The sequence below is a fragment of the Leptopilina heterotoma genome, unplaced genomic scaffold (genome assembly GCF_015476425.1).
Source record: "Leptopilina heterotoma isolate Lh14 unplaced genomic scaffold, ASM1547642v1 Lhet_190, whole genome shotgun sequence".
Taxonomy (NCBI): Eukaryota; Metazoa; Arthropoda; class Insecta; order Hymenoptera; family Figitidae; genus Leptopilina; species Leptopilina heterotoma.
The window spans coordinates 2,504,997-2,528,048 of record NW_025110909.1 but is presented as its reverse complement, the minus strand read 5'-3'; positions in this window follow the sequence as shown (position 1 = coordinate 2,528,048).

Below are 23,052 nucleotides of genomic sequence, written 5' to 3'. Positions count from 1 at the left end.
TCCAGTGCTTAAAAAAAGCAAAATCGCCTGTCCGTAAGTTTCATATTTTTAAGTAATTATCGCAAATTTTGAATATCATGTCTGATATTTAAATAACCTAGTGCAGATAATTGCTTTATTAAGCGTTAATAGTATTGGTGATATGTATAGCTTCTTAAAGAAAAAACATTACAACATTCTATCACATCTATAACTTGTACGGTTGGTGGCAGAAAGCAAGTAACACTTTGTCGAGCACACCATGTCAGTGGTGTCCCCATCGAAAAATTATTCATAATATTAATATTTTTTAAATATTATTGTATCTCGTTTTCAGGTATTACACGTACTTTAGAAACCGTACCGACTTTAACGTAAAAATAAAGTCTTTCTTTTTCGAAATTGAGAAATGAAGCAAAATGTCAGTGGTGTCCCTTGTCAGTGGTGTCCTCTCAAAATTCTGTTTCTTGCAGCTTATTATTTTATTTTTAATAAATTTGTGTTAAATTTACTCCTTATATGCAGTTAATAAAGATTTGATACTGGATTGTAATTTATAAGCTGATTTTATTCTCACTATTCAAAAAAAAATTATCAATGAAATCTTTCAAAAATGTCAGTGGTGTCCCTCAATGTTCATATATCTTTTTGGTCTTTAAAAGTATATTAAATATGGCAGAACTCATTACAAATATTTTTTAAGTCATGTTGAAACATTTATTATTGTAATTTGAAATATTTTAACTTTTTAAAGTTGTAAGAATTTATTTGAGAAAAGAATAAACGAAAACAGAAAATTTCTTATCATTTCTGCCCATCGTTTTTCACGTGGTGAAAATTAAAATTTGCTTCCACCTGCTCGACCACTATTATTTTTGTCCATCATATATTCTCGTCAACCAAAATAGAGTATCGTTAAGTTCAAAATCCAACATCGAAAAATCAAAGTTAGTAGGATCAAAAATGACATTTTAAATTTAATCACCCATAAATATTGTTAGTGGCTTTTAGTATTAATTTTTAATTTGTTTATCAAATTGTAATGTAATTAATTGATTAGTATTAATTGTTAATGCGTTAATTAGTTATCTATTGTTAATATGGTTAATATTGTATAGCTTTGTGCTTGAATTTCATCATTTAAGAACTATATTCAAATTTGAATTTCAATTATTTGCCGCTCTTTCATGATGGAAGTCAAAAACATGTGCGTCTTACTTTTAAACTGGAGGCACTTGCATGCATGTAATAGAATAGAATTGCCGGGTTTGTTAATTTCTTGTCTTTTTTGTTTATTTTGGCTTCTTTGCATTTGGTTTTTTCTTGTTCTATTGTTTCTTTATTTGAATTTTCAATATCGAAATTATCTGTTTGATTTTTCTGCCACATAGATTCACCTTTAGCATATTCCTAATAAAAATCTAATTTTTGGGAGAATTCTGAGTGGTCTCCTGATATTAATTCGTTAGCTGCTTTATGAATAGATTCGTCGTCGTTTCCATCTGAGTGTGTAATCCAATCTCTAGGGGGTTGAGGTGAGTCTATTAGCCAATCTTCAAGTTGTTTTAGGGATTGATTAAAACGCGATATAGAATTTCCTAAATTTTGAGTTATTTCTTTTCTGCTTAAGTTCATCGCATTGTTTTCTTCTTCGTCGGAACCTTCTTTGCTTCCACTAACTGGTGGTTCTACCGTTACTACTGTTTTTTCTGAGCTTGGAAAATTTACATTTTTGGGTAGCAATTGTGGAGGTGCACTTTTAGGTCCAGGCATGTTTTTTATAGCTGCTGGTGGAAGTTTCAAACTAGGAAGCAAACTTCTAATAGGTTTTTGAATAGGAGGATTTGGTATCTCTATATCTTCTTCAGTAATATCTTCGTCTGAATCTTTATCTATTGTTATTACTCTAGGTTGTGTTGCTCTTCTTTGTGATAATCTTGATCCTATTGTACTTTGATTTAAATTACCTCTTGATGTTGATGGTTTTAGTATTGATTTTTGAGGTTGTAATTTTGATTTTAGAGGATTCACATAGACTTTTGTCGGTGGTTTTTTTGGTTTCTTTGGGTCATTATCAAGTTTTTTATTAATTAGGATTCTAACTTGCTTTTGTTGTTCGATCTCAGTTTGAGAATTTTTGTTAATTTTTTCACTAACATTTCTAGAAAGAGCGTCGGCATTTGTGTTTAGTTTTCCTGATTTATGTTGAAACTCATACTCATAGTCTCTTAATTTTAGTCTCCATCGTATTAATCGCTGTCCTGGATCCTTTATGGTGTCAATCCATCTTAATGCTTCATGATCACTTACTAAAGTAAATTTCTTCCCATAAATATATGGTCTAAAATGATGTACAGCATATAAGACAGCTAGACATTCTTTTTCATTTGTTGAATAATTTAATTCTGGTGCATTCAATACTCTAGAAAGATATGCAATGGGAAGATCGAATCCATCTTTTTCTTGACTTAACACTGCGCCTATAGCGAAGTCTGATGCGTCTGTTGTTAAACTAAATTGTTTTTCGTAATCTGGATATTGTAAAATGGGACTAGTACACAAAGCTTCTCTTAGCTCTTTGAAACTTTCTTCTTGCTCTTGTTTCCATTCGAATTTAGCTTCCTTTTTTAACAAATTAGATAATGGTTTAGCTTTTGCTGAAAAATCTTTTATGAATCTTCGATAATATCCTGCTAATCCTAGAAATTGTTTTACATTTCTGGGTGTTTTAGGTGTAGGAAAATTTTTAACTGCTTCTACGGTTTTTGGATTGGGTTTTAAACCTTCACTGCTTATTATGTGTCCTAAATAAGCTACTTCTTTAAAAAGAAATTCAAATTTTTCTGGTTGTAATAAAATATTTGCACTTTTTAGTCTTCGTAACAATCGTCTTACCTTTTTACCGTGTTCTTCTAAATCGTTAGCATAAACTACGATGTCATCTAAGTATACGAATAGTTCAACTCCTTGAAGTCCTGTTAAAACTTGGTCCATTAATCTTTGAAATGTTGATGGTGAATTTTTCAATCCCATGGGCATTCTTATGTATTCGTAATGTCCATGTATAGTAGAAAATGCTGTTTTTGCTCTATCAAGGGGATCTAATTCAATTTGATGAAATCCACTTGCTAAATCGAATACAGAAAAATATTGAGCTCCTCCGAGGGTGTCAAGTATACTAATTATATTTGGTAATGGATAGCAATCACCAATTGTCTTCTCGTTTAGTGCCCTGAAGTCGATTACTATTCGCCACTTTTTCTTACCGGTTCCATCGATTTTCTTTGGAATTATGAGTAGTGGTGAGTTGTATGGTGAACAAGAAGGACCTATAGCTCCTTCTGACTTTATTCTATCAATAACTTTATCAATTTCTTCTTTTTGGGTTGGTGAAAATCTGTATTGCTTAGTATGAATTGGTATTTCGTCATTTGTAAGAATTTTATGTTGTACCATATGTGTTGGTGTTAATTGTTCTCCTGCCAGATGAAAACTGTCTGGAAATTCTCTTACTAATTGCTTTACATGTTCTTTTTCGTCTTCATTTAAATGATCAAGTCTTAAACATTCTAATATGTCTGAAACACTATCTGTTGGTGGTATGTATTCTTCTTCTGTTGAATAGTTATCTAAATCTTCACCTGGTAATTTATAAAATTCAAAAGGAATTAATTCTTGAGGTGGTATTTCAATTTCTGCATCTTCAGATGTCATATTTATGGCATAGATATGACAAACACCGTTGTCGTTTGTTACTACTCCTTCACCTACTAGTAATCCTTCGATTGTTTTTATTAATGGTAGATATCCTTCCTTTAATTCTGTATTTAAAATGTCAATGGGTATTACTTGTCTTGTTCTGGCTTTGATAGTTACATTTTTTCTTTTATTAGCTTTGTTTTCAGTTAATGCATCTCTAGCTTCTGTTGATTCTTTATCCGCGAAAAATATAGGTTTTACAGGATCTGAATGTGTGACTCTAGTATTATGCCAAAATGAAATTTCAACTTTTTCTTCACGTAGATATTCACGACCTAGTATACCATCTGATTCTATAGGGAAACTTGCAGATACTACTTGAAAAGTTATTAGTTTCGAATTGATGTCTAATTGAACTGTTCCTAATGTTAGAATTTTAATAGGAACAATTCCGGTTATATGTATAGCTTCGTCTTGGTTTATTTATAATTCTGGTAATATTACGTTTTCCTTTATAATGTTTATATCAGCACCTGTATCTATCAATAAGGTCGCTGATAAATTTTGAAAGCTTGAGGATTTGATAATTATAAATGGAGATTCTCTGGAGTTTCTTGCATGGAAGATGTGTTTTGTAACGACAGAATTCTCGCGTTGGCTGGACGCTCTTTGAAATTTTCGCTCGTCGTCGCGTCTGTCCGTCGAGTCATGTTTAAGTTTAAATTACTCTTTTCAAAAGAGTGTGGAGATTAGGAACGAGGTGGTGTTCTATTTCCATCTGGAGGTTTATTAAAATACGGTTCTTGTGGAGGAGGATAAGGATAAAAAAGATAAGAATTATATGGCATATAAGCATTAGGAAAATTGAAGTTAGGGTAATTAGAGTATTGTTGAGGAAAATTATTATTTGGCATATAAGGTGAATATGGATTTCTTAATATTCCAGTAGGAACAGATGATTGAGATTGATATCTCGTTTGTTCATGAGGATATGGAAATTGCACTCTATTACTGGGACTTCTATCTCGATATCTATAATCTTGCGGTTGATGTCGGGAATAATGATAAGCATTGTAATCAAGTTTGTGATAACCATGACGTTGTTCGAAATCTAAAGCAAGGGACGCATGACGATTCCCGACAAAAATCCTGTATAATATTCGATAGACCTTATTTCATTTGTCAAAATTTCTTTTTCATGTAATTTTCTTTTATAAAAATAAGAATGTGTTCCAAATTGTTTATAAACACAATGTTTTTTTAATTAATGCTAATGAATGAAAATAATAATTAATATGAAGATGGAAATAAGAGAATGTTTAAAAACTTGATTTCATAATATATAAATTTTTATTGAACCGAAATAATTTTGAAAAGAAACTTTTGTTTTGATAAATTTTTGTTAAATAGAATTATAGTTTAGCAAATATTTTAGGTAATAAATAGTTTATAATGGAAAGTTTACATTTATTAAAACTTGCATATTTCAAAACTTAAATTGCAACAAAATGTCATTTTTCAGAATTTATGTTTAAGCAGCTTTCATTGAATGCAAATTATTAAACAGAAAAATTTATAATTGACTAAATGTTTAGTAAAATGAATTATTAAATATGTTAATATTTTATTACAACAAAATTTTCTTTCATGTTATAGTTATTAAATAGATATTAAATTCAGTTGATTGTTTATTTAGACAAATTCTATAATTTTTCAATTAATATATAAACGAATTTTCATATTACAAATTTTTTAAATAATTTAAATGTTATGTGACGGAGTTTACATTAGATCGAATTTTAATTTATCGACATTTTTATTTGCTGGAATATCTATTAAACGAAATGTTCATTTCAACGAATTTTCAATAAACAAAAAATTCTATAATTAATTCCTTCTTAACGTACTTATTATTTCATTCAAATATTATTTCACGGAAAGTTAATTTAATCGATTTTTTATGTTTCAGATTCGTTGTCTAATAGAAATTCAATGAACGGAATCTTTGTTTAGTGGAATTTTCATTTTTCTGAATGTTCAAATGCTATGAATTTCATTTGTAGAATTTTATGTGACCGAATTGTCATAAATATTAATTTCTACATTACCGACATTTAAACACACGAAACTTAATATCGCCGAAACTCAATTTGTCCTACCTTTTTCTATTGTTGTCCTTGTCTTGTCCATTAGTAAGACAAGGACAACAATAGAAAAAGGTAGGACAAATTGAGTTTCGGCGATATTAAGTTTCGTGTGTTTAAATGTCGGTAATGTAGAAATTAATATTTATGACAATTCGGTCACATAAAATTCTACAAATGAAATTCATAGCATTTGAACATTCAGAAAAATGAAAATTCCACTAAACAAAGATTCCGTTCATTGAATTTCTATTAGACAACGAATCTGAAACATAAAAAATCGATTAAATTAACTTTCCGTGAAATAATATTTGAATGAAATAATAAGTACGTTAAGAAGGAATTAATTATAGAATTTTTTGTTTATTGAAAATTCGTTGAAATGAACATTTCGTTTAATAGATATTCCAGCAAATAAAAATGTCGATAAATTAAAATTCGATCTAATGTAAACTCCGTCACATAACATTTAAATTATTTAAAAAATTTGTAATATGAAAATTCGTTTATATATTAATTGAAAAATTATAGAATTTGTCTAAATAAACAATCAACTGAATTTAATATCTATTTAATAACTATAACATGAAAGAAAATTTTGTTGTAATAAAATATTAACATATTTAATAATTCATTTTACTAAACATTTAGTCAATTATAAATTTTTCTGTTTAATAATTTGCATTCAATGAAAGCTGCTTAAACATAAATTCTGAAAAATGACATTTTGTTGCAATTTAAGTTTTGAAATATGCAAGTTTTAATAAATGTAAACTTTCCATTATAAACTATTTATTACCTAAAATATTTGCTAAACTATAATTCTATTTAACAAAAATTTATCAAAACAAAAGTTTCTTTTCAAAATTATTTCGGTTCAATAAAAATTTATATATTATGAAATCAAGTTTTTAAACATTCTCTTATTTCCATCTTCATATTAATTATTATTTTCATTCATTAGCATTAATTAAAAAAACATTGTGTTTATAAACAATTTGGAACACATTCTTATTCTTATAAAAGAAAATTACATAAAAAAGAAATTTTGACAAATGAAATAAGGTCTATCGAATATTATACAGGATTTTTGTCGGGAATCGTCATGCGTCCCTAAAGCAATATCAAACGCATCATCAAGTGTTTTAGGATTTCGCGCTTCTATTATAGTTGCCATAGTATCTGGGAGTCCTTTTATGAAGGCTTCTAGAGCACAATGATTAAGGGGTTTTATTTGGGTTAAAGCATTAATTGCTCCATAGGATTTAGCAAGTGTTGCGTTTGCTCCTGATAATAACTGAGATAACCTATCATAAAATTCACTAACATTTTCGCTTCGGTTCATACGAATTGTGGATATTTCTTGTAAATACCATGCGTATGATTTATGAGTAGAAAATCTTTGTTTGAAATGATCTATTAATTGTTGAATGGTTCCAAAAAACTTACCATGAGTACTACTTCTAGCAGCACCCTTTAATTTAGCAAGAACAGATTTTAAATACTGATCTTCACAATGTTTTGGAATAGTAGATTCAGCATTTATAATATCTTCAATAAAATCTTTGACTGGCATATTATGGCCGTCATAAAAAGGAATATTCATTATACCCTGTTGTAACGCAAAACATTCAGCCATAGAATTTACCATAGTATCATGAAGGGATCTATTTATGGAGGTTGTGAAGGTTGAGCCACTTGGTCCTGTGGTGTCATCATTATTATCGTCTACATAATCTTTTTGGTGTTTTCTACGAGGCATTTTGATGTTAATTTAAATTAGTTCGTTAATAATATCAAATGAAAAAGGAAGCCCTAGAACTCCAATAATATCCGAATTGTCGTCACAAATTATCGTTTGAAATTCTACTACTGTATAATTAATACAAACTTTTGTTTCTCCGTGCGTTCGTAAAGTACCGTCTCACAAAAAGTATTTTATTATACGATTTACTCCTAAAAATGGATTAAGTCTGTCTTCTTTAATGATATTAATAGGTAACGAGGGATCTAATATGAATAGGTCTTCGTTATTTGTAAAGAATGAAGAATTTAGTGATAATAGTGGATATAATTCGCTATACTTTAGTAAAAACTGAAAATATGAGTTCATTAATTAAATTATATAATCCTTTACTGGGAGTATTACTCTCGTATAGGTGTGAAATTTGCTTTATTTTTTGTGATATTCTTGAGATTTGTTTAAATCAAAATATTTGATGAATTATTGAATTTAATATTTTGAGTTATGTACCAAATTTTTAGCCACCAAATTATTGAAAATGTTACAATAAAAAGTGTTGTGAATAATATCATACAATACATGTAATATGTAGTTGAATAGAATGTAAATTCACTAGGATCTGTATTAAGGAAGGGAGATCCTAATATACCTGTTAGCTCAGGTTGATTTGGATTAATAAAAGTTTAAAATTTTATTGCTTTATTAGCAATTACTATTTTTGTTGTTCCGGATGTAACGAATGACCCGAAATTTATTGTGTATTTTTCAATTCTTTTGATTTTAGTATCTTGAGTAAGTTGGTTTTCGTTTATTAAATTAATATCCAAGGCAGGATTGATTAAAAAGAGTCCTCTATTCTCTATTAAGTTTTTGGAAGATATGTGGATTTTCGGATAAATCTCTAAATTGAATGAAATGTTGTTAATATGTTCACTCATGAGAAAATTCTATGAAAAATAGAAGATCCTCTGAGCGAATTATGTCTAAGAAATTAGCTACACAACGCCTTATTCGTCTCTGAATTGATAATTCACGTCTCCAGATTTCTCTTTCGTAAATGATTGCAATTCTTTTAAAATATCTAGTTTCAAAAATTTGATCCAGAAATGGTGCTCCTAATATACCGATAATTTCTGATTCAATCAAAATGAATGATGCTAATGCAGATTGTTGAATCAAATTTATTGATAATGTATGATCTATTAAAAAGTTACCTCTAAGTGAATTAAAATGACCCGATATTAATTCGACGTAGGGATAATTGTGTTGATTATAGTCAAGATTTGCAAAATAATTACTCATTAAATGTTTTATTAAAATTATTTATTAATAATTTGCTCAGTTTTATTTAACAAGGTTTCGAAGAAGTTGGAAAATTCTTCTTGAGTTTCAATTTCTTTAATTATATTTTTCAAATGAAAGTTTTCTACAAATTTTTCAGATTCTAATAAAGTTTCGATATTAAATCTTCCTTGAGCTTTTATTCCTCCTCGATTTTTAATTTTCATTGATGTCGGAATTTTATCACACATAATTTTTTAACTGCAAAAAGGCATTTTGTGATTTTAAAATTTTGATAAAATTTATCTATTAAGATTTTAAATATTCAAAAACAACTTTTAATTATTGAGGAATATTTATGAATTATGAAGGCATAAGATAAAATGACAGGTTCGCCGGACGGCGCAAACTATCGTTTGATCAATTAATATTCGCCAGACGGCGCAATAATATCACAATTTATCTTAATTAGTAAAATGAAATCTTTGCTTAAACGGTTCCGCCGGACGGCGCGAACTATTCTTAATTCAAGCTGAAATTCGCCGGACGGCGCAAAAACAGCTTAAATTACAGGATTTTGTAAGATTTTAATAAAATTGTATTCAAATTATAAATGAGAAATGTTGTTAGAGTGTCAGTTTAATTATTCTATATTCTAAGTGTTGTAAGTGTTTAACTTGCACCTTGTAGAAGAAAAGAATAGTGTTTCGTATAACTCCGATCCGCGAGCAGAAATCAACAATCCTAAGTGTTAAAACTTAACAACTTGCACAATAACCGAGTACAACTCGAACTGCAATTGCCGGTTAAAGAAAGAATAATTTGAATTATTAATTAACACTCCTAAAATTTTGAAATTTTGAATTTAATACTTTATAATAGAAAATATTATAGTTGTCTAACAAAAGTGACAAATCCCTCCGCTGCCACTAAATCAGCTGTTACATCCCGAGCAGAAGGCGAGGTTATATTAGGTTAGGTTATAGAATTTTTGAGGAATGGTAGGCTGATTATGGTCAAGTTGGTAAAACTTGACCTTTATTTTTAAGTAGGATCGTTTGTACTTGTCAAAACTACAGGTTTTGAGTTACAACAACAATAAATATTCCCTTTTAACAATTTATTTGTTATTTAAATGTATAGTTACAATAATTACACAAATGTTACTTACTTTTTATTTACACAATAGTCGTAGAATTAGGTAATAGCGCTGGTCGTATAAGTTTGGTTTTCAGAACGTTGTTTCAATTGAATGAAACTGAGAAAGTTTGTTATGTTACACTTATGTAACTTTCACAACTTTAGGGTTTTTGCGTTTGTTTCAAGAGTTAGTACCGTTTTTAAGTGTTACTTATCGTCACTTGCACCTATTCATAGAAAGAAACTTGTTTCTAAGTGTGAGAAAAGCAACTTGCACAATAATTGAGTATAATTCAGTCTGCAATTGCCAATTAAAGAAAGAATTGGTGAAAAACTACAATTAATGAAACTTGACACGTAAAATACGACAGTTAATACATTCAAATTATTGATTCTAAGTGCCAAATTGCTTTTCTTGCACCTTTTACGGAAAGAAACTTGTTTCTAAGTGAATAACAAAATTGACTTGCACAATAACTGAGTACAACTCAAACTGCAGTTGCCGATTAAAGAAAGAATACAATAAATAATGAAAAACTTAAGGGTCGCTCTACAATGACTACTGGTCTATAAAACCGCACCGGAACTTTTGACAATTTTTATTAAAAGAGCTTTGGCTTATATACTAATGATTTATTAAAAGTGGGAGAGTTTATAGACAATTATGGGTAAAAGTGTGTTACCTTCTTGGAATTTACATTTGCTCGTCTTAGATCTATTTATAGTTTGATTTTAAGGAGAATGCAGTTCTTCGAAAATTGACCTGAATTCTTACTTCAATTGTGGAAAAAGTGAAGCTAGAGTTACAAGCAGTGATTCACGCAGCTCGGGATACAAAAGTAGGTCATAGCAAGCGCGCTTGAGCTTACGTGAGTCACTAAACAACGCATTGTTTCCTATTTTTGTCAATTTCTATCTCTGGTTTTGTTTTTTAATCATTATTCTAATGTGTAGGACGAAGTATAGAATTTCAATTATAACTTCTATCTCATTTATTGTATTTTTACGCTTTTTAACACGGATATTATGTGTTGAAAATAAGATAGTGAAGTTACATTACAGATATTCCTTTATAATCAAAATAAAAATGTATCTGGGATGTAACATTAATAATTACCAAAAACATTATGGCCATGTTATAAAAATGTTTTGAGACATTAACTATTTTGTTTAAACAATGTTTGCTTTTGTTATAAACAAATAAATTAACAAAAGCTTTTTTTAATATTATGTAAATTTATTGACTAAATTTTGTATAATCTACTATACTTATGATATGCAAGTAAATACCAGTGAAATTTATTGTTATAAACAATTACTTTTTGTAATGTTACAAACAATTTATTTATTAACAATTTTTATTTTTTTAACACAAAATTAATTATATTTTATCAACAATTATTATTACTAGTTACAATTTACAGAAAGTATTTTTCTCCAACACTTGCTCTGAAAGGAGTACTTTTCTTTGTAGAAAAGTGTGGCGAAAGTAGAACTTTTCTCAACTGCTCTGAAGAGCGTGGCGAAAGTAATTTTTAGCGTGGCGAAAGTAAATTTGGCGTGGCGAAAGTAAATCATGAACTTATTCTTTTTTCTTTTTCTTTGACCGAGATTTATTTTGTATCTAACTTCTTCCCCACTCAAATCATTTGTCTTTTATTATATTAAACATAAGCACACGTTAAATTAAAATTATACGAAACTCATAAAGAAACATTTCCTCGCAAGGTGTTGGAGAAAACGTAGTGCACAACTCGTGGTGAAAGAATGATTTTTCGAGAGTGATTGCTCTCGAAAAATCACACTTTCGCCACTAGTTGTACAACGTACTATTTACTCTCATTTATTAATGTAACATTGTTTAAACAAAAGCTTAATTAACAATTGCACAGTTTCTTTATTTTTAGTTGTTCAAATCTCGTTTTTTTATATTTCCTTGTATATAAAGTAATTTCTTAACCGACGGATTAGCTCAGTCGGATAGATGCCTCGCTTGGCGGTCGTTTAAGGACCAAGGGTATAAGTACCCTTGGTTCGCGCCCATTTGGCTTGGTATTTTTCCGGCACGTGAGATAATCTGAGCGGGAGGTTTGACGTCGAGGTATAATGATGTGCACCGTCGATTATTGTCCGGTACACACCATTAGAACTCTCCACTGTCGATAAACCGGTTGTACTCAGGAGAGAGGTTTTCTACAGTTTCCCTCTTCTCTGGCGAGAAAACCCATTGACGGGTGGTCCAGGCGAATGCGAGTACTCCTAATAAAGTCGGCTGTAGACGCAAAATTAGGTTAATATATAGAATTTTCATATGTAGAATGGTTATGCTTAATCCAAAAAAGTATTTCTCGGGGACTCTTGTCGAAGTGCATTAGGCCAATAGGGCAGGAGTATAAACAATAAATAAAAAAAAATAAAGTAATTTCTTAACTTGTTGTCAAATTGCAAATTTGTTAATAATTTGAATTGTTATTAACAATTGTTAAAAAAAATTATGGAGAAAATTTTTTTAAAACATAGTGTAGGACCCAATCAGTGACCAACCATACAAATAAGAAAATAACTATTTGGTTCATCAGCAAATAAAAAATAAAAACCTTTTTTAATTATTATTATTCTATTATAATTTATATTATTTTCAAATTATTTAACCATACTATTAAAAACATTAACATTTTAAAAACTGACACTGTCAATCGATTCTTGATTGAAAAAGCAAAAGTGACAGATTGAATATCATAAAAACAGAACAGTAGAATCAGCGAGGATAATTCTGAATGCATGTTGAGTGTACAAATCTTAACTTTAATTACACAATAAAAAGAAAATCTTAATTTAAAATCAATCTTTAATTTAACATTGCCTGTTTTTTATTTATTATTTGCTTATGAATCAAATAGTTATTTTCTTATTTGTATGGTTGGTTGGTCTCTCTCTTAGTTTTATCGTGTACAGACGTGTTTGTTTATCGATTGTCAATTGATTGTTCTTCTGAGCAGTTTGTGTTTCGATTGTTTTTCTTCGCTTTTCGGATATTTGAAGTGAGTGCTAGTGCTTCTTTTTCGCAATTTATTGCATGGTTTAGCTTTGCATCGGATTTGTGATAAAGTGCGCTTGTGACAAAGTGGAAATATAACTGTCCTTTTTTCAAGAGCATGGAGAAATTACAGGAAGCCATTGGCGTTTTAACAAGTGCTATAGAAAGTCTCACTGAATCTCATAATGAATTGAAGAGGGAGGTGCAAGATGCATGCAATTCTTCTAGGGAGGCAAGGAACGATCTCGACAATTTAGTGAATAGATTCAAGAAGCTTGAAGCTAATTTCAACTCGTCTATTCATAACGATAGAGTGAATAATGTCATTGTTTTTAAATTGAAGGACGATGTCGAAAACAATGCGGATTTGTTCAAGACAGTATTGTCAATCTTTGAGAAAATTAATATTTCAATTCCCGATGCTGCTCTTTCGAACGTATATAGACTGGGTAAAATAGTTGGAAATCGTCCAATAATGGTGAAGTTTGTATCAATTCGTTGGGTGAAGCTGATTTTCTCAAAGGTGCAGGAGTTTAAAAAAATTAATTTGGGAATATCAAACGATCGCGCAGTGTAGGAAAGAGATTATAGAAGACGGATTTTTCAACTGTCTTTTAAGCTGAGAGAGGTGGGAATTGAGGCTATTGTTAAAGGAGGAAGAAATTTTGTTGACTTTACCGAAATGAGTGAACAGGAAGCGCAACTCAAATTGCAAGGTGCAGTAAAGAAGCGCAAAAACGAAGAATATACTAGTGAAGACGAGGGAGAGGAAGAGGTGGAAGTGGGAGAGAGTAATTTGGAAGGAGAAATTAAGAAATCAAAGAGAGGGGGCCTTCGACCTAAGGCGAAGAAAGCTGCCAGGGGCGGACCTTTGGATTCATACCAACTGATTAGGGCTTGCAATCCCACACTAACTTCAATCCCGCGGGACTAGAATGCAGGATAACTCTTAATCCTGCGGGATCCCGCAAAATCCCGCAAAATTTTATGTTATTAGCTATATTCTAACTTTTTAATAATTATTAGATAAAATTTTATTAAAACGTTTTATTTATTCAATTGAATACATTGTTACAATGACTTAGAACCAATTTGAAATCTAAATTTTTATTTAAAAAATTTTTTTAACTATTGAAATCCTATTTTCGAAGAAATTCTTAAATAAATTTGGCTATGTCTCCAAATTAATTTTTTATTATTGCACAACCTCACTTGTTAAACTAAGTTTGAATGTAAATTAAGTATTTTTAAATTAACGTACAATTTTCCATTAAATGGAAGTTTCTAATTTTCATTTTAAAAATAAGATCTTAAGAAACAAAGAGTATCGATGGTATTATCTGCTAAACTACTTCTAAGTTTATTACAGAGATATCCTGCGGCAGAAAATGCTCGTTCAGATTCCACACTAGTTGGTGTAATAGTCATTAACACTTTGAAGCATACATTTTTCTAGTCTAGGAATTTAAAAACCAAGTACACTTTAGGCGGGTTTCCGGTACAGTAGGTTTCAATTATTTGCCTTCTTAGTTTGAACGTGTCGCACTCATATGTTTCCACGGGAACATATGAGTGCGACACGTTTATACTAGAAAGGCATTTTTGAAACCTACTGTACACTGATTCAGAATCTGAAGTCGGATTTTTCATATTTTCAAAATTTAAAATGGCGAATCAAATATGGCGGACGACTTTTTCAAAAATTGATCAAATTCACTTGAAACTTGTTACTCGGGAGTTTTTGGGGTCGCTGATTACCAATCTGAAGTAAGATTTTCAAAATTCAAAATGGCGGATCCAATATGGCGTAAATTTGTTTAAATTGATCAAATTCACTTAAAACTTTTTACTCGGGAGTTTTTGGGGTCGCTGATTACAAATCTGAAGTTAGATTTTTAAAATTCACAAAGGCGGATCCAACATGGCGGAAATTTTTTAAAATAATGATGAAATTCGATATAAACGTGTTATTCAGGGGTTTTTGGGTTTTTTCGTTAATGACGAATATGAATATGAAGTCAGACTTTCAATCGTGGACGCCTATCAGGGAGAATTATATTCATTCACCAGTTTTTATAGGGGGTGATTTTAATAGTAGGGTAGATGACTTGAATCAATTGGATAACAACATTTTTTGTAACATAGATAATATATTTTATAATAGAGCATCAAAAGATAATGTTTTGTCTCCGAGAGGTAGGGAGTTGGTTGATTTTATAGAGGATAACGGAATGTTTTTATTAAATGGTAGAACAATATCGGATAATCCTGCTAATTGGACATTTGTAGGTCATCAGGGAAAAAGCGTGATAGATTTAATTTGGATATCTATTAATTGTGTGGAGAAACTAAAAGACTTTAAAGTGTTACCGATGGCAACATTTTCGGACCATGTCCCCGTATCTTTATATTTGTATGATGTTGAAGATAAACATGTTAGCATAAATGAAAATAATAATTATTATAATTGGAAGACGAAATTTGATGTATCGAGGTCGAATGATTTTATGTGTAGTATGCGTTGGAGGAATGAGGTGGGAGAGATAGAGGGGGACATTGATGATCTAAATAAGAACTTGTTATCTGCAATCTCGGAAGTTAGACAGGAATTAGGAATGAAATATAAATTAAATGTAAATTCAGCTATAATTTCGAAAAGTAAACCATGGTTCAATGAGAGTTGTAAAGTTGCAAAATGCAATATGGTAAAGGCCTTTAAGGAATCCTAAGATAATAATGTTGAATCAGAAAAAGAATATTATTTAAAAGCAAAAAAATCATATAAAAATATAATAAAAGCAGCAAAGTTGGATTTTGATAGGGCTCTGGCGGATAAATTGGCAAGTGCTAATTGTTCAAAAACTTTTTGGTCAATTGTCAATTGTAGACGGTATAAAGCCCCCAGCAGAAATTGTATTTAACTAGAGGAGTGGCAGATTTTTTTAAATTCAATGTTCCCCCCCATTCAGTCACACTGGCCTATATTGTTTGAAGTTTCACAACCGATTTTAGATAAATATATTGAGACAAGTGAAATTATAACTAGTTTAAAAAAATTTAAAGATAACAAAGCAGCTGGTCATGATTTAATAAACTTTGATTTCTATAAGAGATTGCCAGAAAATTGGATTTTTTTATTTGGAACATTTTTTTAATAAAATTTTAGATTCTGGTAAAATTCCGCGTGCATGGGGTTCCTTGGTAATAGCCATGTTGCATAAAAAAGGTAATCAAAAAGAACCGGAAAATTATAGACCAATTACTTTGGTTAACTGTGTAGCGAAGATCTTTACTCAAGTGTTGGCGAAAAGACTTGTAATTTGGTTGAATGAATCAAAAGTTATCCCTGAATTTCAAACAGGATTTCGGAGGGGAAGGGGTTGCTTGGATAATTTATTCTCGTGGCAGGCATTAATTCAAATTCAATTACGACACCCGCGAAGTGCAGTATATGCTGCGTTTGTAGATTTTAAGAGTGCCTTCCCCTCCGTCTCCCATAGCTTGTTATGGAGAAAATTGCATTCGTTGGGCCTAAGTACTAAATTTATATGGTCCTATAGAGCTTTTACGATCAAGCTTCAGCGGCTATCAAAACAGGACAAGGTCTCACAGATTTTGTAAAGGTCACAAGGGGAGTTTTACAGGGGGAGGTATTGAGTCCTCAACTATTTTCAATCTTTACAAGTGACCTAGAGAAATTTTTAAAGTCAAAAGGATGTAGAGGTCTTGCCATTAACAGTTTAATTGAGGTATTAGTCTTAGCATAAGCTGATGATATTGTACTGTTATCGGATACTCCGCTGGAACTTTCGAAAAAGCTCGAAGCATTGAGACTGTATTGTTCGTGCAATGACTTAACCGTAAATGTAATTAAAACGAAAATTGTAATATTCCGTAGAAATGCTAACCTATCTGTGAAACATTTTAAATCTTTATGTACGGAGATGAAAAGATTGAAGAATATTTGTATTTGGGAGTGGTGTTTTCAAATTTGTGTTCTTTTTCCGCAAATTCGAGAAGAGTTGTAAGTTTAGCAAAAGCAGCAATAGGAACAACTATGAAGATTATTACAAACCTTAAAGCAGATTCATGGGCAACCTATTCTAGACTTTTTGAGAGTTTAATAGAAAGTATTATATTATATGGAATACAGGTTTGGGGTCTGGACTGCATTTATATTTTTGAGAAAATACAATTATCTTTTTTTTTTAAAACTATTGTGGCTGCCGATTAATACTCCAAACTATGCAGTACGATTGGAGACGGGGAGGCTGCACCTGGCATGCGTCGTCTTCTCAAGGATTCTATCTTGGATGGTTAAAATAAGTTATATGGACAATACTAGGTTTCTCAGATTGTGTCTAGAGAGACTGATGGCGCTTGCGAGGGGTAGTTTAACCGATTCAAGGTTTAATTGGTATAGTCAAGTTAAGCATTTTTTTGTTGAAAGCGACTCGATAGAAACTTGTAATGACTTGAATCTTGGTCAGATGAACTTAAATCCGGAGAAACTAATGTCGAAATTCAGAAAATATTGGGTTCAGAGTGATCTGGATTCAAGATCAAGGTCTAAGAGTCTTGTGAGATGACAATCTCTTGAATTGCAACCAGGTCCCCAGCCATACCTTTTGTTTCGGTCAGATTTATATATTAAACGAATGTTGGCTCAAGTAAGACTGGTCAATAAACATAGAAATACATTTTTAATTTTAAACAATAAAGAAATAGTTTCTAAATCTTGGGTTGATTCCTGTTGGTGCAGTTAGCATGGCAGTTTTTATCATTTTTTGGTGGAAAGCGAGAAATTCAGAGATATAAAATTAGAGTTCTTCTTAAATTTTAATGGTTGTGAGCACGAAATAGGTTTCTGGATGAGATTATTTGATTCTCACTCCATATTAGAGAATAAAAAAATTGTAAAAATGATTGAAAGAATGTTAATCGATTAAGATGTTATTTTAATTATGTATATGTGACTGTCCACGAGAAAACAGGGCTTAGCTCTAAAAAAATCAATTTTGAGTTTTTATGCTAATCGATAGATATTATATTGCTTTTTCAAATGCAAAAATCAAAAGTTGTAAATTGTCAATTACTTTTGACAATACAACGTTTTAAAGATGTTATATTGTATGCATTCCTTCGTTCTGCTTCTACTTCAATCACTCGCTCTGTGAAAGCTAAGCCCTGTTTTCTCGTGGACAGTCACATATGTATTTTTTGTATATTATATCTGTAATACTACTGTAATACTGAACCGAATGGTTTGTAATAAATATTATTATTTGTATGGTTGGTCACTGATTGGGTCTCACACTATGTTTTAAAAAAATTTTCTCCTTAATATTTTTTAACAATTGTTAATAACAATTCAAATTATTAACAAATGTGAAATTTGACAACAAGTTAAGAAATTACTTTATATACAAGGAAATATACAAAAAACGAGATTTAAACAACTAAAAATAAAGAAACTGTGCAATTGTTAATTAAGCTTTTGTTTAAACAATGTTACATTAATAAATGAGAGTAAAAAATACTTCCTGTAAATCGTAACTAGTAATAATAATTGTAGATAAAATATAATTAATTTTGTGTTAAAAAAATAAAAATTGTTAATAAATAAATTGTTTGTAACATAACAAAAAGTAATTGTTTATAACATTAAATTTCACTGGTATTTACCTGCATATCATAAGTATAGTAGACTATGTAAAATTTAGTCACTAAATTTACATAATATTAAAAAAAGCTTTTGTTAATTTCTTTGTTTATAACAAAAGCAAACATTGTTTAAACAAAATAGTTAATGTCTCAAAACATTTTTAGAACATGGCTATAATGTTTTTAGTAATTATTAATAATATAATAGGCTTTCATAAGCAACAATATTTGTTTTAAAGTAAAAAAATTTCTAAATTTTTTATTTAACATTTATTAAACAATTAACGGAAATTTTTTTTTCATATAAAATACGTACGTTTTATGCAAAATTTTATTATCTTTAATTGGAAAAAAAAATTTTGTCAATCGGTTAAAATTTGTGGTCTAAGAATCAATTTGTCCAATAGCGTGTTTTTTGCCCCACTGTGCGGCGTCCCCGCTAACTATCTGCGCGCGGGAGCACCACTCAGTTTAAGTTAGCTTTCCTTCCCGACGCTACCGTCAAATTTCCAAACACGTGCTCGAGACTTGCGTTGCGAATCCTGAAGTGCTAAGATGGATTGTTCTCAACTTCAGCGAAAAATGTTCGAAACGAGGCGATTCATCCAAGGTTCTTGTTGGCGTCTACAAGACTAGATTTCCATCGAAGTAACTGGTGAGTAGGCAACAATGTTATTGACGAGAACGCATATTCTCCTTTGTTATTTTTTTGATTCTCTAATTTAGTTCTAAATGCATGGAGATTATGAGTTCTCGTTTCTATTCGAAATGACGTTAAATTTCAATTAGCTTGCTCAAAAATAAGGCGTTTATTTCCCAATTATAATTTCTATATTGTGATTTTATTTGCCGAGTGTAATACATCTCAAGCGCCATCTGTTCTGCCAGTAAATTTTCCCCGCGCGGTTCGCTACCTTTGTATTTTATCGCTAATTTTCAAGAACTATTTTCTTTTCTCATTTTTGTTAATATGAGCAAATTTGCGTTCACTATTACAGGTTAAAATGATTAGACTTAGTAGTTAATTTTATTTTTATTTCCTTGCGGGAGCTGAATCGCGTCTATTTCATTTTCTTATGTTGTCAATTTCTGAAATGTGTTGCATTTAGACAATTTTATCGAAATTAGTTAATTTAAAATTAGAAAAAATTATGTATAACTAAACTATGAATTTTCAAAATATATTTAATTTTGTCGTTAAAATGAATTTTTTTGTTTTATTTTGAAATCTAGAGGAAATTATTCTTAACTTTACCCTAACCCAATGCTCTCCCTTTCGAGTTAACAACTTATTATGCTTATGATAACTTTCCAGTAATTTGTGCTCAATCGTGATTGACAAATCGCTAATTAATCTATTTTCTTGTCTGATATTTTTTTGACTCTGTCTCGCTTCTGATCAATTAGGAAAACAAAAAATTATTTTAAAAAATCAGAGAATTTTATCAAAAATACTGAAATAAGTATTAACTTTCTAGAAATTAAAGAAAAAGTTTTAATTTTTTGTGTCCAGCAACCTTTAAAGATATTAAAAACATTTAATTATTTTTAAATTGCTTCCTCATAGAGGAAGGATATTATTAGCAAAAGGCCGTAGCAGTATAAGCAAGTAAAAAGTGTTCCCTCCTGCATTGGGTTCATGATTAGGGAATAATTTTGACCTATTATGAAAATTATTTTCACCAAGTTTCAACTCAAAAAAAAATTTCGATTTTTTTGAAAAATTCAAAAATTTTTATTTCCTTTCAAATGGTTGAACCGATTTTCATGAAAACATAATTTTTGTACAATATAATATGAACAGTTGATAAATAAAAATTGTTGACCAAATTCTTACAAAGAAAGTCGGTAATCTAATTTAATAACCAAGATCGAGCTGGATTTTCCCAAAGAGGGGAAAGTAAGCACCTAGATTAGAAAACCCATTGTACCAGACTCCAGCTCGCTCGTTTATAGCAACCCCTTTAGAGTCCTGTTCTTCTCCAGAAGTCCAGTATCTCTTCTCTCGATAGGTTGCTCACCTGCTTAGGGTCAATAATTGCTTGACCCTAACTAGATAGCCTGCTCTTAGCTAACGCTGGGCATTCAGATAATATGTGAGTCGAAGTTTCGTTACTCTTCTCATACAATCTGCACATAGGTGAAACTTGTCTACCTATTCTATGCTAATGGTAATTCAATAGTCCATGACCTGTAAGCAGACGAACTACGGTTCTAACTCTGATCTTATCAAGTTTCAGGAGATCGCTCACTCTCCTCATGTTGAGTACTAGCCCCAACAGAGTTTTCGCTTGCCTTCCCACCCCAATGCCCGCCCAATACTTCTCATGTTCCTTTTGACCCCATCTTTCTATGGCTCTCTTATCGAAGCACGTCATTATTGCCACTGCTGGTTCAGGACCTATAAATGCCGTCTCAGAACCGATTTTCGCCAAGACGTCTACTCTTTCATTACCCTTGATTCCCGAGTGACCCGGTACCCAAATCAATGAAAGTTTATTTGCTGAACCCAACTCTTTTGAATGGAAACTTGGGCGCAAGTTAAAATTGCACAGACCTCGGCCTGCCAGACCGTGGCATATTGTCCTAGTGACTCAGCCATTTTAATGCAGCTAGTTTTTCGATAGATTCGTCTCCAAGTGGAAAACTTTTCTTCCAGTCCGTTCTGGAAGGTGTAATGCTCTTAAAGCGGGGTTTAAATTTCACCCTCTTGATCATTCTATCTTGCTCCATACTGTTGCTGTTGGCTGGTCCTCATAGCCCCCGTAATACCCCTGAAAATCATTGCTTGCAGTTGGTCCAGTTTCTATTTAACCGTTACGAGTTGAGTCCTAGACCCAGGACCGTGGAGAGCCGGGATGGGCCCCGGGAAAATTTACATGGGCGGGCCCCATAGTAGTATTATAAAACAAGTGAAATAAATATATGTTCGAGTTAATTACTCTTTTGTTCACGTTCTTGTCGACTTTTCGTTTTATGCAAAATTTTTGTGTGCCCAAAGTCGTGTTCAATGATTGTTAACTGTTTTATAATTTTATTCATTTGTTTAAAGTGGTCATATCGGATTTGACTTATTGTGTTTGCCTGGATTTTTTTTTAAATAGAATTTCATTTCTAATTTATCTGTGTGTAATTATTTGATTTAGTGTTGGTGCTTGTGTACGGCACAGCTATATGTCATGGCTTCAGCGGACGAAAAGAGGTGGAGTAATTTGTTTTCCTCTATAGACAATCTCACACTGTCTCTAAACAGTTTACGTGAGAAAATCAAGGTTTCAAATCATGGCGTAGAATCTCCTTCACAGAAATGTAATGACTTCGATGTTAGGATGTGTAATGCATATTATCTCTATTTTGGAGAGAGATAATAGAGCGAAAAACATTGTACTGTTTAAGCTGGAAGACTCAGCTAATATTAATACAGATTTACTCTCATCTATTCTGGATATATTTAGTAAAGTGCATTTAATGATACCAGAATATGCAGTCGAGGATGTCTTTCGCATGGGCAAAGTGGTAGGAAGCCACCCTCTTTTGATAAAGTTTAACTCATCGCGTTGAGTGAGAAAAATATTTGCAACGGTCAAGGAACTTAAAAGCATTAATTATATTATTTCTAATGATCGTTGCAAAGAGGAAAGAGAAGTGCGTCGAGGGTTACTGGCCAAGGTGCACCAACTTAGGGAATCGGGAAGAAATGCGATTTTGAGAGTCAATAAAATTATCATTGACGTCTCTGAAATATTGCAGGAAAATCTTCATCCTCCCTTCTCGAGTGATAAAGGCAGTTTAGTGAAATTGCTGTCCGAGACGCAAGATAATGTTTCTGTTTTCCGGGAAACCTCTTTAAAACCAGGCAAAGGGGTCGTAATTTAATTTAACCTTACCTCGAATCAGATTTTTGTCAGTGTAACATCGCTACATTTTTGTTTCATTTTAGGTCTGATTTACATCCCACCCGATTCAGATTTTGACAGCGCTTTTGATGGCCTTAGTTTGAACTTGAACTCAGTGTCTGAGGGTTATTCGGATCTTCCTGTAGTCGTGGGTGGCGACTTTAATTGTCGAGTGTCAAATCTAAATCAACTCAGTTCCTGTATAATGGTTGACTCCTGTGTTTTCTCTGATCTGAGATCTTCAAGTAATCATGTTTTGTATCGTCGTGGCAGGTGTCTTGTGAGCATCATGGAATCCTTTAATTTGGTTCTCCTGAATGGACGAGCACCTGGCGATTCTCCGGCTGTCTTTAAATTTCTAGGTGGAAAGGGTTTCAGTATCATTGACCTGATATGGTGTTCTTTTAATGGATTTTTCTTATTTCATGACTTTTTAGTTTTTAATCAACCCACCCTCTCTGACCATTT